Genomic DNA, 13,594 nt, shown 5'->3' on the forward strand with positions numbered 1-13,594 from the left:
GCCAAATTCCAGCAGAGCCCCTCACAATCAGTCCACACAAGCTTTACTGCTCTCCCCGCACTGAGAGAAGCGAGAAAAGAAAAGCTAAAATACCAGTCACCGAGGTTAGCGGTTTGTTCCCAGATTAATGGCAAACGCTTCTCTGCCCAATCCCAATTCACTCGGGGTGTGTGTGTGTGTGTGTGTGTATACACATATATATACACACATATATATGTGTGTGTATGCATATAGATATACGTGCATATGAATGTGTATAAAAGCCTATGGGTATAACAAGAAAAGGAAGAAGGAAATAAGGGAGAGTTATTAAATTTTTATTTTATGTGAGCACAAAGGTTCTTGTGGCACCAAATAGGTAGCAGGCTGTCTTGCTGTCCCACGGGGTTATGCTATTCTCATCTCAATCTTTTCTGCAACGGTATGTTTTAAGGCTCTGGATGAATGTGACTCAACTGCAGTCTGGTTTTCCATCTGGAAGTGATTGCATACCAAACAAAACTCTGGGGGAGAGCAAGAGAAAAGCAATGGGCAGGTTTAAAAAAAAAAAATCAACTCTAGCATCACTAAACCCACTTTAGGATAACTTAGAGGGCCAAGACTCTGTGGTACTCGCAGAATGGGTTTCCCATGCTCAAAGTCGCGGCCGCCTCGCGGTCCCCAGCCTGGGGGAAGAGGGGATTCTCCACTGCCGCCCGGATTGCTTCCACGCCGGGGAAAAGCGAGCGGGAACGGTCCCACTCGAATGAATCCCCTTACTTCGCGCATCCTTAACACTTGCGACATGTATCCCTTCACTGCATCCGATTGCACAGGCAGGAGTGACGCTAAGCAACTCGGGAATACGTAGCACAACTTCATCATATTTTTCATCCGAGTTCTGTCTGTAGTTGAAGATTCACATTTATTAGCGTAAACAATACTGGAGCTATACAAACACCTTGCATTCTAAAGCAAGTCCTTTCACTGTAATAAACACAGTAAAATGTCTTTAACTCTGCAAAATTGTAAGGCAAGTGCACTGTGAGATCAAACTTCTGAGTACAGAACAACTGAGCAAGGCTTTAACTTCCGGTCTTGGGACTTTTTATTCCATTTATGTCCTTCTTCTTCTACATGTGTCTAAAATAATGAAAACAACATTATGACAACATGAACACTTCTTGCAAGTCCTCCTCTTCGGCTAGTATAAGGGGGGAAGTGTACACTTCCAGCATTTCCAAAGATAATGTTTCCTGAAGGGTTTAGCCATGCCTCTTAATTACGTCATGGAAATCATGTTTTCATGAGGTTCACATTGAAATAAACGCGGCAGAAGGGACAAAACTAACTCCACAGAGCTGGTAGACATTTCTTGTGGGTTCAGCACGATTTTGTCTCGCTTTGCTGTCATGCTTTTGGTGTCTTCTCAATTACCGCATTTTCAGGAATGTCCCAGAAATCGATGACAGCAGTAGGTGTTTTCGCCATTGCCTTCTGGCGAGCTTGTAGAGGCTCATGGGAGAGAGTCGTTTGCACAACAGGTGCACAGTTTAGCAGCATCAACGCACCGTATTCTGATTCCCCAAGCCCCTCTAAAGGATAAGGTAACACCCGATATAAAGAGTTAGGGAGTAAAAACGCAGAGGAACATGTCTTGATGTTGAAGTCCTGACCCTTCTGCTGCACAAAAACTTCTACATATGGCCAAAACGGGTTTAAAGCCACATCTCTTTCTGTCTGTAAAGTTTCTTTTCTTTTTGGAAGTTTGATGCGCTATTTTCGACTGTGTTGCTCCTTCCAAACATTCTCAGTGACAAGTCATGAGGATATGCAGTAATTCAGAAATTAGTGAAATTTTATTCTTGGTGGGGGCGTTGGATTAAGAGGCTGGGAGAGTGTGAAACAAGTCAACGTGTAATTGTATGATAAGGCTCTCACGAGGAATTTATTGGCCAAGTTGCTATTTCTATTCCTTCCTAATCTCGTTTAGCACATTCATTCTCTGCAATCTGTCTCCATAATCTTCTGTGACAGAATGGCAGCCAATAGAAGCATGCATGTTTGGAGAGAAGAGAAAATATGCAGAGGCGTGATAAACTGATGCTAATTATCCATATTTAGGACACCGAGTGCAGAAGATCAAGGTTTACAAATAACAAACCAGAGCCAATGATGATGGCTTCCTAGTGTGGAATATATTGGAGGGGACAAGATAAGGGTTTCACATGCAGAAGAGATTTATTGGTCAAAGGGTTCACCTTCCACTTTTCCACTTTTATATAGCAGTAAATTATTTGGGCTAAATTCACCAGAACATTACTCTTTTATTTGGCAATGTGCCATGACTTGCTCTTTCTTTGTGTCCTTTCAATGCAAATCCTTGTAGTGTAACATCAGTTGATAAGAAACAAATAATTGAAGTAATAGGTAATTCCCTTTAAATTGTGCATATAGGACAGTAAGGTAATCATCTAATGTAGAATGAGACCGGAGTATAGAGCAGATAGCTGAAAGTGAAACAATATCCATCTCGGCTATTAAATTACATTTGTACTAGGGAAAAATAACCTGCAGAAGACTTATAGGCTGAGGAAGAGACAACACTATTTTAGTCACCTTTAGGCCATTTTCCTACAGACATCTCAAATTTATTTCACTTTAAAAACAGTTTACCACAATTTTTCTTGTTTTCTCTTTCTCTTCCCCCCCCCCCCCCCCCCCCCCCTCTTTCTTTTCCCCCCGAAAGCTAGCATTTAAATTAGGGAGTCTTCATTCTCCTTTTTAAAAGCTCTTGGCTCTGAGAAATAATAAGGGAATTCAATTTGGCAATATCTATGTTGTATGGCTGAGGGTCAGTGGAGTGATCTTAGCAGTCTGCAGTAACTGTATTGCAAAGTTTACAAAACGAGAATAATATTTGTTGAGTTTATGTTTATTTATAAGTTCAGAAAGTATTCTGTACAGTGGCAAAATTCGAAACGTTATTTTCTATTACCATCTTGCTGTCAGGTAGAGGTAAACTGTTCTTTAAGAAAGTCACTCTTTAATTGTGTGTCAATACTCCTTGCTTCTCGAGCAGTATTTTTCTTGTATGGGTGGTACGACGACACAGCAAAAAACAGAACCTGCTGTTGGAGCAGAAGATACCCGTCTCAGAGGTGCTTCAATTAGGAAAACTCATTTAAAATATCTCTTCCTTGATATAAGAAAATATATTTCTTCCGTGAGTATTCGTTTAAGATGAGAAAATTTTCTGGCATTTTGTTTTACTGCTGAATGACTGAAGATTTTTTTCTCTCCCTCTTTGAGGTATTCCTTTGAATTGGTTCATGTTTTGTGTTTTGTGCAGATGCAAAAATACTGCAGTCCCAAGCTTAACATTTTCACAGGTTTCCTAAAAATATTTCTAAAGTCAGTCATGCTTTTTCAAATTCCCGTAAGTATCTGACTTCTCTCAAAATTACCAAAACCACATCATTAGAGAAAGAAGGTAAGCCAAGAAAACGACTGCAATTTGGGTCATAGAAATTACCATTTGGTCACTAGTGGGTAAAAGCAAAGGGCATCAGGATTGGAGCAAGGATATGGAGGAGTACGACAGCCTGGGGACAGGGCTGGCTCTGGGGTTGCCCTCCGCAGTGAGTGCCGGCCCATGAAATACCCCCGGGCTATTTCCCGGGGACGGGGAAACCTCTGGAGCCGGATTCAACCCCCGCTAAAATCCACCAGGGGCTGTCCCCGCCTGCCCCACTCGGGAAAGCGCAGGGTAGAGGCCTTCGCAGCCTGAGTGCCCCCGGCTTCCCCCGTGTCAGGCGAACCTTTGTCCCGTGTCCCCCATCCAGGGACAAGAGGCGTTTATCTCCGCAGCGATTCCACAGCCTTGGCCCCGGAGCTGCTCCCCGGGTGTGGGGCTCCCCACTGGCACCCACGCTGCCACCACCCGGCCTCTTCCTCTCCACCCCGTTGAGGACCGCCTTCCCCCACGGAGGGGGCAGAATCCTGCTCCCCACGAGGAATGCTGGGAGGTGTGGGGGGGAGTCGTGAACCTCTTGAGCAGGAGCACCGGGGCGGCGGGGCGGGGGACCCCCGGGTGGAGGTGCCACGGCGGGGCGGGAAGGGGCTGCTCACACCGCTTTCTGTAAGAAACTACTTGGCGCTGTAGGAGGGGCGGGGGTGGGCGCACGGGAAAGCCGGGTCCTGGGCTTCATGGAATAACGTTTGGCAACTGGTTTGTCTAAGGTTGATTTTCAAAGTAACGGCCTCTTAAGTCCGGACCGGTTTGAATCAGTAGCCCCTTTGGCTGGAGGAAGGACGGCAGGAGGCTTCACCGCAGCTGCCTCCACCCCTGCTTTCCGTGCGAAAAATCCTTTTTTCCCTGTTCGTCGGAAAAATGCAGTCGTCTTCCACAGAAAACTCGAAGACTTTTTTCGAAATCAGCATTTCACAGTTCCGTTTGTTGTCTCCGGAGAGACAGTGGAAATCCCTCTAAGCCGGGTGTTCTCGCTAAGCAAGGCGTGCGCACCGGCGGAGGGAATGCCGAAGTTTCCCCTTCAAGTGTTTTGTGGCTGCACTTAACTATATAATGCCCGATGATGGAAAGCACTCTGTTCCAGATGTTGTCCAGCTGTTTCATAGAATACGAACGGAGCTTCTATAATATCTTTTCTGCCCTTTCTTCATTTTTTTTTAATTATTATGTCTCGCATCACAAAAGCCAAACGCTATCCTCCGTGAATTTTAGCTCTTATTTTCCGCCTCCATACTTCCATTCATCACTCAATTTTCACTCCTGTAGCGAGTCCTCTACCTGTTAGGCAATAGGTATGTGATAATAAAACTAGGAGGTGAGACAAGACCCCTCGGCTACCCCTGAATCTGGTGTGTAGCTCTGTGCATATGGCGAGAGACTTGCATTCTCCAGCAAACGTCCGGAAACTATGATGGGATGTTCCCAAGTACGTGACGTCATTGCATATATTTATGAAGCAGTTGGTATCCACACACTGATTTTTATTAAAGATTCTTTTTTTTTTTTTTTTTTTTTTTTTTTTTTTTTTTTTTTTTTTTTTTTTTTTTTTTTTTTATGTGTACTAGCTTTTGCTCGTTAAAGGAGATCAGCAAGAATATCCTGAGGAACAGAGACCATGTTTTAACAAGGGACTCTGAGACTCTGAGTTTGCCTCTTTTCATGACAACAAGTTTACCTTTCAGCTATAGTATTTTGTCTTATTGAGCATCCAAGGCTACCCTAAGATAGATGATAAAAACAGACGTTCAAATAGGAACCCTTAACTGTGAGTACATGAACATATAGTTTAGCCATTATGAAACATTCAAAACATGTCTGAGATGCACGAACACCTTTAGTTTCCTACCCCAAACTACCCACTGAATAATACAGCTACATAGCAAGCTTCTACCAAATTAGGCTCATTTGGTCACCCAAGGATGCCTTTTGCAATAACGCCACTTCATTGCTTTCTTTATCTTAAATATGTGGATACGTGGCATGTTCATCATGATGAGCTTGTCCCACTTATCTAGTGAGCTTTAGTCTGCGACCCCTAAAACTGAGATGTTACTATATTCGGGAAAATCATGCAGGGCTTTCCTCTGCAGCTTCCTAATCAAAGCAAAACGATTAGAAGACTATTTGTCCCTATGTTGTGACCCAGAACTTAGTCAGCTAAATGGACATTTTAGCTGGAAGTAGCAGAAACTTCCTCAGCCTTGCTAGAAAGTTAGAAACTGAGAGGAACATAAACATGCTTTTTGGAGGAGAAATGCATGTTCTGCTCTCATTACTTTGTTCTCGGCTGTTCCATAAGACACATAAGTAAAGATGTGACACCAGAGCATGGAAATTAGCGATTTGTAAAATGCACTGCATGCCTATATCCCTCCTCTTCTTTCTTACGGCAGATCAAGGCACATCGCTGAGGAGATTTTTTTAGGCCAAACTCCATGCCTCCCTTATTCGTATCTTCTTCTTTTTTTTTTCCCCCCCGAATTTTATTCTTCCTGAGCTATATTATGGAATCTGACATTCACAGTTCTCCTCCAGTCTCTCTACCTTGACATATACAAGCTTGAGCTCACCTACAGCTGTGTGTTTTAAAAGGTGTTTCCCACTTAGTTTTGTTTTCTTTTTCATGGTCCTTCAAGGTAGAAAACGCACGTGCTCACAGTGACTCGATTGCATAGCATTTTGTGGTTTTCACTATTTCCTACATTTTAACAGCGGGGAGGACGAACCATGACGCTTTCACCTGCCCGGGGACTGAAAAGCAATTTAGAGGAAGGTAGGAGTGACAATGCGCGAAGGTACAGATAATGAGAAAAAAAACCCAAACCACTCCTTAACAAAAGCAAAGCCTCTTTCACTCTTCTGCTACCTACAGGTGAAATAAAAGGTAATATGGAAAGTTAATCTAGTCACTTGATCAAGGGATTGCACAAGATTTTCCCAAAAGATAAAGATATCCTGTGTGCTCTGCAAGAACTCCACGGTTGGAGTGAATGTAACTCGGAAGCACCGTAGCAGGTTTCAGATCTTTCCCCACCACTTAGGAATTGTTTTCATGTCGATACTTCGTTTTGAACTCCCCTGCTTGGGCTTTTAGTCTTTCCTGGCTTTGGGCTACCTGTGTTTGTAGCTCCAACCCTGAACAGCCATTCATTCTTCTAATCTGATTAGGATTGAACTATCCACTGTCCAATGATTCTAGCAAGACAATCTTCCTACAGAATTTTTTCTGCACTGGAGGTAAAAAAAAAAAAAAAAGACCTGAATTCAATACGTCTGAATTCTGTGCGAGACAATTTTTGGGTAGGAAATAAACATCTCCCTACACCCCCGGCACCTTCACCCCCCTCCGCGGATGTATGGTGCCTTTGTTCACCGCTAGTTCCTAGTTGCTATGGAGTTTTACGCCTTGGTAAACTATATTTCACCTCCTCCTGGTGAAAGCTATTCTTTTCCTAAATGCACACTTTGCAGACTCCGGTCCTTCCCCGCCTCATGTCGGCTGCAATTCCTCAGCCCACGCTGGTCTGCTCCTGAGTGAAGCCACGTTTTCCCACTCGGATCTCAGCTCACCCTCTAGCACTTGCCCAATTGTTTGACCCCCGACAGATGCTCTCCTGCTTCTCCTCGGTTTCATTGTCCTTTTTTTTTTTTAAGGTTTCTGAGGGATAGTCCCTCTATCTGAGAGCTGCGGTTAACCGTGGCACACGTCTTCTCCAAATCAATGAGAGGTGTCCGGTCTGAAAGCGTGGACAATGAGATTTTACTGAGCATGAAGCATATTACCCCCAAACCCGTCCTGACAGGCCGTGCTAAAGCACTGAATGACTTTCTTGAAACGAGACCTTTCTGAAGGCTCCTCCCTTCAGAGAATTACACCGTCCAGGAAAGATAGGCATGAAACTGCACGAGGGCACCCCAGGGCTTTGTAAATTGGGGGCGGGGTACGTGTTCTTTGTTACAAGGCCCCACTACTTCTACCCCAAAGCCAAGGACCAATGTTCTTTACCTTGGCGGTTGCTCCTCACTCAACACCAGCTCCACACGTGTTAAAGGATGAGGTTTTCACTTCGGTAGTTCCAGACTTTTTGACAGCACATACAGCAGTGTGATTCAGCTCAGTCGGCTCCTATTGACTTCTAGCCTAGCCTACAGAGGCATCGCTAGGGGTGTCCCGGGTTTAGGCACAAGGACTTGAAGGGCTTCCAGGTCTCCTGCTAGCACCCCTTACCACTTTGGGCATGCGGCCACAGGAACAGGCCCCATACACAGCACCGCTGTTACATCAAAGATCCTCAAGAGCCTCCGACCTTTAGTTGGTTTACCTTTACTTTTGCAAATTTTCCTCCAACGGTAGAATGGTTCACTGAGTGTAAAAGTCAACGGGCTTTCCCTTCAGCGTCTCTAACTAAAGCCTCCGGTTACATCTGTACCTGCACACCAGGTTCCCTCGTTCTTTTGTCTGCCGTCCTGCACCTCGGGGCCGTCCCTGTGTCCCAACTCTTTCTGACGTTACTCAGCAGAGGCGCAGTGGGGTTGGAGTCAGCAGGCAGGGAGGCAGACAGGCAAGGCCCTGCCTGCCCTGCACCCATAATCTGTTATCCCTCCTGCCGCCCGGCCAGCGGGAGTCGGCGCCCACCGCTCCCCCCCGTCCCTCTCTGCAGCCACTTTGTTCACGCCAGCCCTCCCCTCCGTGTCCGGCTCGGAGCTCTGCAAGACCGTGTCCTGACACGTTTTATGTTTCGTCTGCTCTGCCTCTCTTTTGGCCTTGCCTTTCCAGTCACTTTTCAGCCAAGCTTTACTGTTTGACTCCTCTCCGCCTCGGCCGTGGGAAACTCAGACCTCATTTTCCCTTCAGAAAGCAGCATCCACCCCTACCCAACCTCAGCATGAACCCAGGGAGATTCGCTTAATCTTGACCGGTACCCTCCGGCCCCAACCTGCCGCTCCTGGGCGCCAGCCCTCCGTGGAGCTGCGCGAGTGCCCGTGGCGCTGGGGAGACAGAAGGGCAGCAGAGCGAGACGGCGCCGCGTTTCGCAGAGCGGGGCCACGCGTGGCAGCAGGTGCCTGGGGCTTCACTCAGCACTTTTAGGAGGGATGTCTCCGAACCTGGCCAGGCCCATCGCCTTCGAATCCCCTTCGGCTCGGAAAATGTGTACAGAGGCGCTCGGTGCTGATTGTGGGGTAGTGCCGAACCACCCAATATCCTCGCTTTTGGGGGCGCTGAGTTTTCTGGAAGAGGAGGAGCCAATATGCCGCGAGGTGGAGGGACCACTTGCTTCTCCCCCCTTCCTCTCCCCCTCCCCCCAAAAATAAGAAAATAGCGTGTGTCGTCTCCTCGCCATGTGCAGTGTCTGTGTGCGTGGGGTGTGCGCGGCACGGCGGAGCGGCGGCGCCAGTGCACCGCGGGGCGCGGAGCGGCAGCCGAGGCGCCCACCCGCCGCTGCCGGCGGCCCGTCGGGGCGTGCCCCCCTGCCCCACTCCCATCCCCCGCCCCCGGTAGCCGTGCAGCAGATGGCCCGCGGTCCGGGAGGGCGGCCTGCGCCCGCCCGCCGCTGAACGCATGACTGGAGCCGGGCTTTGGTGTCGCCCATCCCGGGAGGGTCCCGTGTGGAGTTCAAGGGCGGCCTTTGCCGGCTGACAGCAACGCGCTTGTTTTTCCCAGATATCTCGGCCGCCCCCGCCTCTCACGCCTGGAACCCTCCCTCCTTGCTTTCCCCTCCTGCTCGTCGGTGAGAGGCCAATAGACTGCGGTCGGGAGATGGGGCGCACCGCAGCATTCTCCTCACCGCCACCCGCAGCAGCTCCCCGACCTCCCGCTGGGACCTCTCTTCTCCCACTCTCCCGGCTGTGGCATCTCCCTTCTCCCCACAGCAGAGCCGGGGCCTCCCCCACCAGACTCCCCCCCTCCACGGCGGGGTCTGGTCTCGCTGGCTGCCCGGCCGGCCGCTGGCCTGCAGCGGGAGCCGTCGGTATTCCGCCGAGTGATTGTAAACGGGTTTGACTGGCCGTTGATCCCGGGGTCAGGACTCTCCTCGCTAATCCCTCGCTCTCCAAACACCACCCCCCGCCCTTGTCCCCGCGTTCTCCCTCCCTCTCTCTCACCCCTCTCGCCTCCTTCCACCCCCGTTTCCCTCTTGCATCATTCATTTGCAGCCCCTCCGACGGCATCGGGGGCACTTCACTTCCTGGGGCTGCAGCTCGCAGATACCCACTCGCACCCCACGAACAACATTCCCCAGGCCCACTGCTCCACGACTCTGGGGTACTTGCTTAGCAAGATCAGGCCCCCGCACATTCACACGGACAGACGGACACCCTGACGCTGTCCGCGTCCAAGGGACTGCCCCTTCCCGGCACTCCCCACGTGTTGCTGAGTGTAGGAGGGAAAGGGAGAGCTGGAGCTTACTGGAGGGAGCTGGCAGAAAGTGTGCGCGAAGGGGGAGGGCGGGGCAGAAAAGGGCAGGGGAGGGTCGGTGAGTGCCCGGGAAAGGCGGGGGTATTGCGAGGTGTGGGAGAGCGTCGGCGCCAGGCCCGGGAGCGCATCTCGTCCAGATAACCCACAGGCACTTGCCAGTTCGTGTCTTTTAGTTCCATTTTACTGTACAGCAACTCTCAGATCAGCCGTTTCATTTAGTTTTCAGCGGGGGAGTGTGCATGTGTGATGTTGTGGCGCCTTTTTTTTTAACGTTGTTTTTTTTTCTTCCATGGCAGTTTACGCATGATAATAAAAGCTATAACCTCGTCAGACGTTCAGGTGACCCGGCCTGATGTCATCTGCATGTGGCGCAGCTGGGAGGGAGGGTCCTCACCACCCCTCTGTCCAGTGAAGGAGCATTTCGTGGGGCTTCTTGTCCCGCTGTAGCCCTCCGGGCTCGTTGGCTCTGATTTCTGGAATCGTCCCTCTTTTTATCTTCATGGATGATTTAATGTGCCCTCCTCCCCCACTCCGTTGCTCCCAGAGGCTCGGAGCCGTCCCATCGATGCCCCGCCCGGCGCTTGTTGCGGTGTGACTCCGGCTGAGGGCACGGAGGAGTGGAACTGGAGGGAACGGCTTTTCCCCGGGGCCCAGCGCCACTCCTACGAGCTCAGCGAGCCACGTACGGTGGGGGGAAGGAGAGGGGGAAAAAAAGTGGGGGGAGAACGGCTGGGAAAGAGCTGTGGAGTTCAGGCCAAGTTTGCGTTTTGGCTCGAAGTTTGGAGCGGATCAAATCTGTTATCGCTCTGTGCCTCCTGTCCTTCTGGCTGCTCTGCCGCCGCCCCCCTCCCGGGGCAGATGGACCCTCCGTCAGAGCTCTGACCGCGGGGGCGGGATCTGGCCCATGGGGAGCCTTGACCCCAAGCTCCCCACGCTACACGCGGCCTAACTCCGCAGAGGGCACCTCCACCGCGCTCCCCTTCGCCTTACTCCCTGGATTGTCCTTCCTTTTACTGAAAACGAGATGACTTTTTGGTTTAATTCTTCCACATACGCGATTTTAATAGCTCTGTCAATCATGTTAAAGGAGGAACATTTCATACAATTTTAGATTTAATGTCCTTAAACCATAAATCGCTTAAACCTATTCTTAGTTTTGCATATTCAATTATTCTCTTATATATAACTCGCACAGCAAAAAGCCGGAAGACCTAATTATTTTACTGTACCTAAACCCAACTCATCTGCCTAGGAAAGCTGTTTCGTTTGTATACCCAAACGTGAAGTTTAACTTAAGTAAAGTGAACTGCCAAACCAACCAGTAAAACACAACTAAAAAAAAAAGCAGCAAAAAATTCTACCCTGATGATGTTTCGGGGAGGGCGGGGGGGGGGGGGGGGATGGTTTTGGTATTTTGTAGTGGAGTTTTTTAATTTTTTGTTTGATGGGGGTTTTGTGGTTGTTTTTTGTTTGTTTGTTTGTTTTTTGTTTGTTTGTTTGTTTGTCTTTTGGAGGGTGGCCTTTCGCAGAGCAAAATGTATTTCTTTGAAAGGCGGGCTGAGAATATTCGAAGCTTATTTGAATATAACCGAGATTGGGTCTGTTTAATCCACTTGTGTTGAAAGAGCAGGTATTCCCATTATTCTAGGCATAACGCCATTGAGCCGCAAAATTCTGAGGGTAGGAGGGAAAACTCGTTAAAAGGAGATAATTTAGACAGCCGTAATATTTCCTTTTTTAAGCGTTTCCCCGTAGTATTTCTGTTGTTTGGAAGCAAATAAACAGATGTTTATTTGCTTTTCTCCCTTGACTGTCCCAGTCCACCTATTCCATCAGACGTGTTCAGCGATACAGGATCGTCTCACTGGGATTTTTCTATTCTGCATAGTCAGCAAATGTGATTTTCAATAGCTATGATCCTTAAAGAAAAGACACGTAACAGGGTTGCCTCAGATGTATATGTGTCTGCATGTGCATATGTACACACACACACACTCCTCTTCGGTCACGATGCTATCTACAGTGTGTATAGATATTTACGAGTACGTAGTATGCACATGAAGGAAAACACATTTCAAGAAACAGTTCAACAGGTAGCCAGCCTAATCTGCATATCTAAAGGTACGGCTAATAATATTTTAAATTACATCTAGGACTGTGTTTGGCTGGAGGTAACCGACGCCAGGGAAGTTTTCTCACAGTTTCCTGCTTTCTGTGTGCTCTGTTCGGAGGCTGAACATTTCCAAAAGTCGCCTGTCGACTGAACCCGCACACACCTCGCTGTGATAAAGGCTCAAATAGTTGAAAAAAAAAAATGTGTGGGGCTTATTTTCGGTTGAAATCAACAGACACCTTCCATGAAAATTCTACGTTCAGTTTAAAGCATGAGTGATTTATACAAAATTATCAACATAACTCGGAAGAGTTATATATGTCAATTGACATGTAAGCATTATAGAAGAAGTGCAATCTCTAACCGGGACCAAAACCGCTCCTCATTAACCAACTAAAACTTCCGCACTCATTATGGACGAAGTATTTATTCGCCAGCGCTAAAAGATAATTTAAAAAGTCCTACTGCCTGCTGCCGCCGACATTACAGTCATGGAAGTTAATTTTGTTTCCTTTTGTTTAAGTAGTTATAACTATTTTAAAAATTCATTTGCTACAGAAGTTTACAGCAAACTTTTAATTCTAACATATCGAAAAGTATCGACCGACAGCTAGAAAAAAAATTAAATTTCAAAGCACTGAACAACATTCTGCAACGAACTGACATACATCGTTTTGCTCGACAGCTTTAGCACCAGTCGCTGAAAATTGAGGGGGGGGGGGGGCCCGTCGGAGGGGACAGAAACGTGTGACCCCTCTGTTCCCCGCTCGCCCCCCGGGATGCTCCGGAGGGATGGGGCTACTTTTCGGGCTTGAGGTTTAGAGGTCGCTTTTCTTTTCGAGACGAGCAAAACTAAGCTCTTTCTCTTTTCAAGGTGTTAATTAGAGGGGAAGTGCCGCCCTGACCGGTGCCTTCTCGATTCCCGGGGAGGTAGGTGCCCCTCCTGGGCCGGCGGGAACTCCCGGCCGAGCGGGGACCCGAGGAGAGCAGGGGTGGGCAGCACCCGATTACCCCCCAAGGGGAAAGTTACTGCCCCGGCAAGGTTTAGACCACCAGCCCAGCCATAAAGTCCACAAAATAAATGTTCACGGCTAGAAGAGTAACGCAGTAAGAGGCTTTCCCTTGCAGTAGGGAACGAGTATTAAAATAAATCTACCTTCATCCCTCCCGATTTACACAGGTTAGGGAACATCGATATTTACTGCAGATTGCACTTCATTCTGTTTGCAGCTGCTGTTTAAAACTTCCTCCCCAAAATTTAGGTTTACCCGCTGTATTTCTAGGTTTACCATGGTAAACACTACTAAGTTCTCCAGGAAATTTTTGTTTGTTTGTTTGTTTTTAAAAACCAGGTGACTTTTTCCGCTTTGAAATTTATTTAACTCAAAAAAAAAAAAAAAAGGACGCATCCTTCGGATTTCTGTTTAGCAGAAAAGCTTTTTAGTAAACTATGTACAAAATCTGAATTCCTTCATAATGCCTAAATAAAAATTATTTCACAATGCATTTACAAGAAATGATACAAAAAAGAAAACAAAACCGAAGAGAAAACAAA

The sequence above is a fragment of the Pipra filicauda genome, unplaced genomic scaffold (genome assembly GCF_003945595.2).
Source record: "Pipra filicauda isolate LSUMZ 115617 unplaced genomic scaffold, ASM394559v2 scaffold115_size4368891_pilon, whole genome shotgun sequence".
In the NCBI taxonomy this organism is placed as follows: domain Eukaryota; kingdom Metazoa; phylum Chordata; class Aves; order Passeriformes; family Pipridae; genus Pipra; species Pipra filicauda.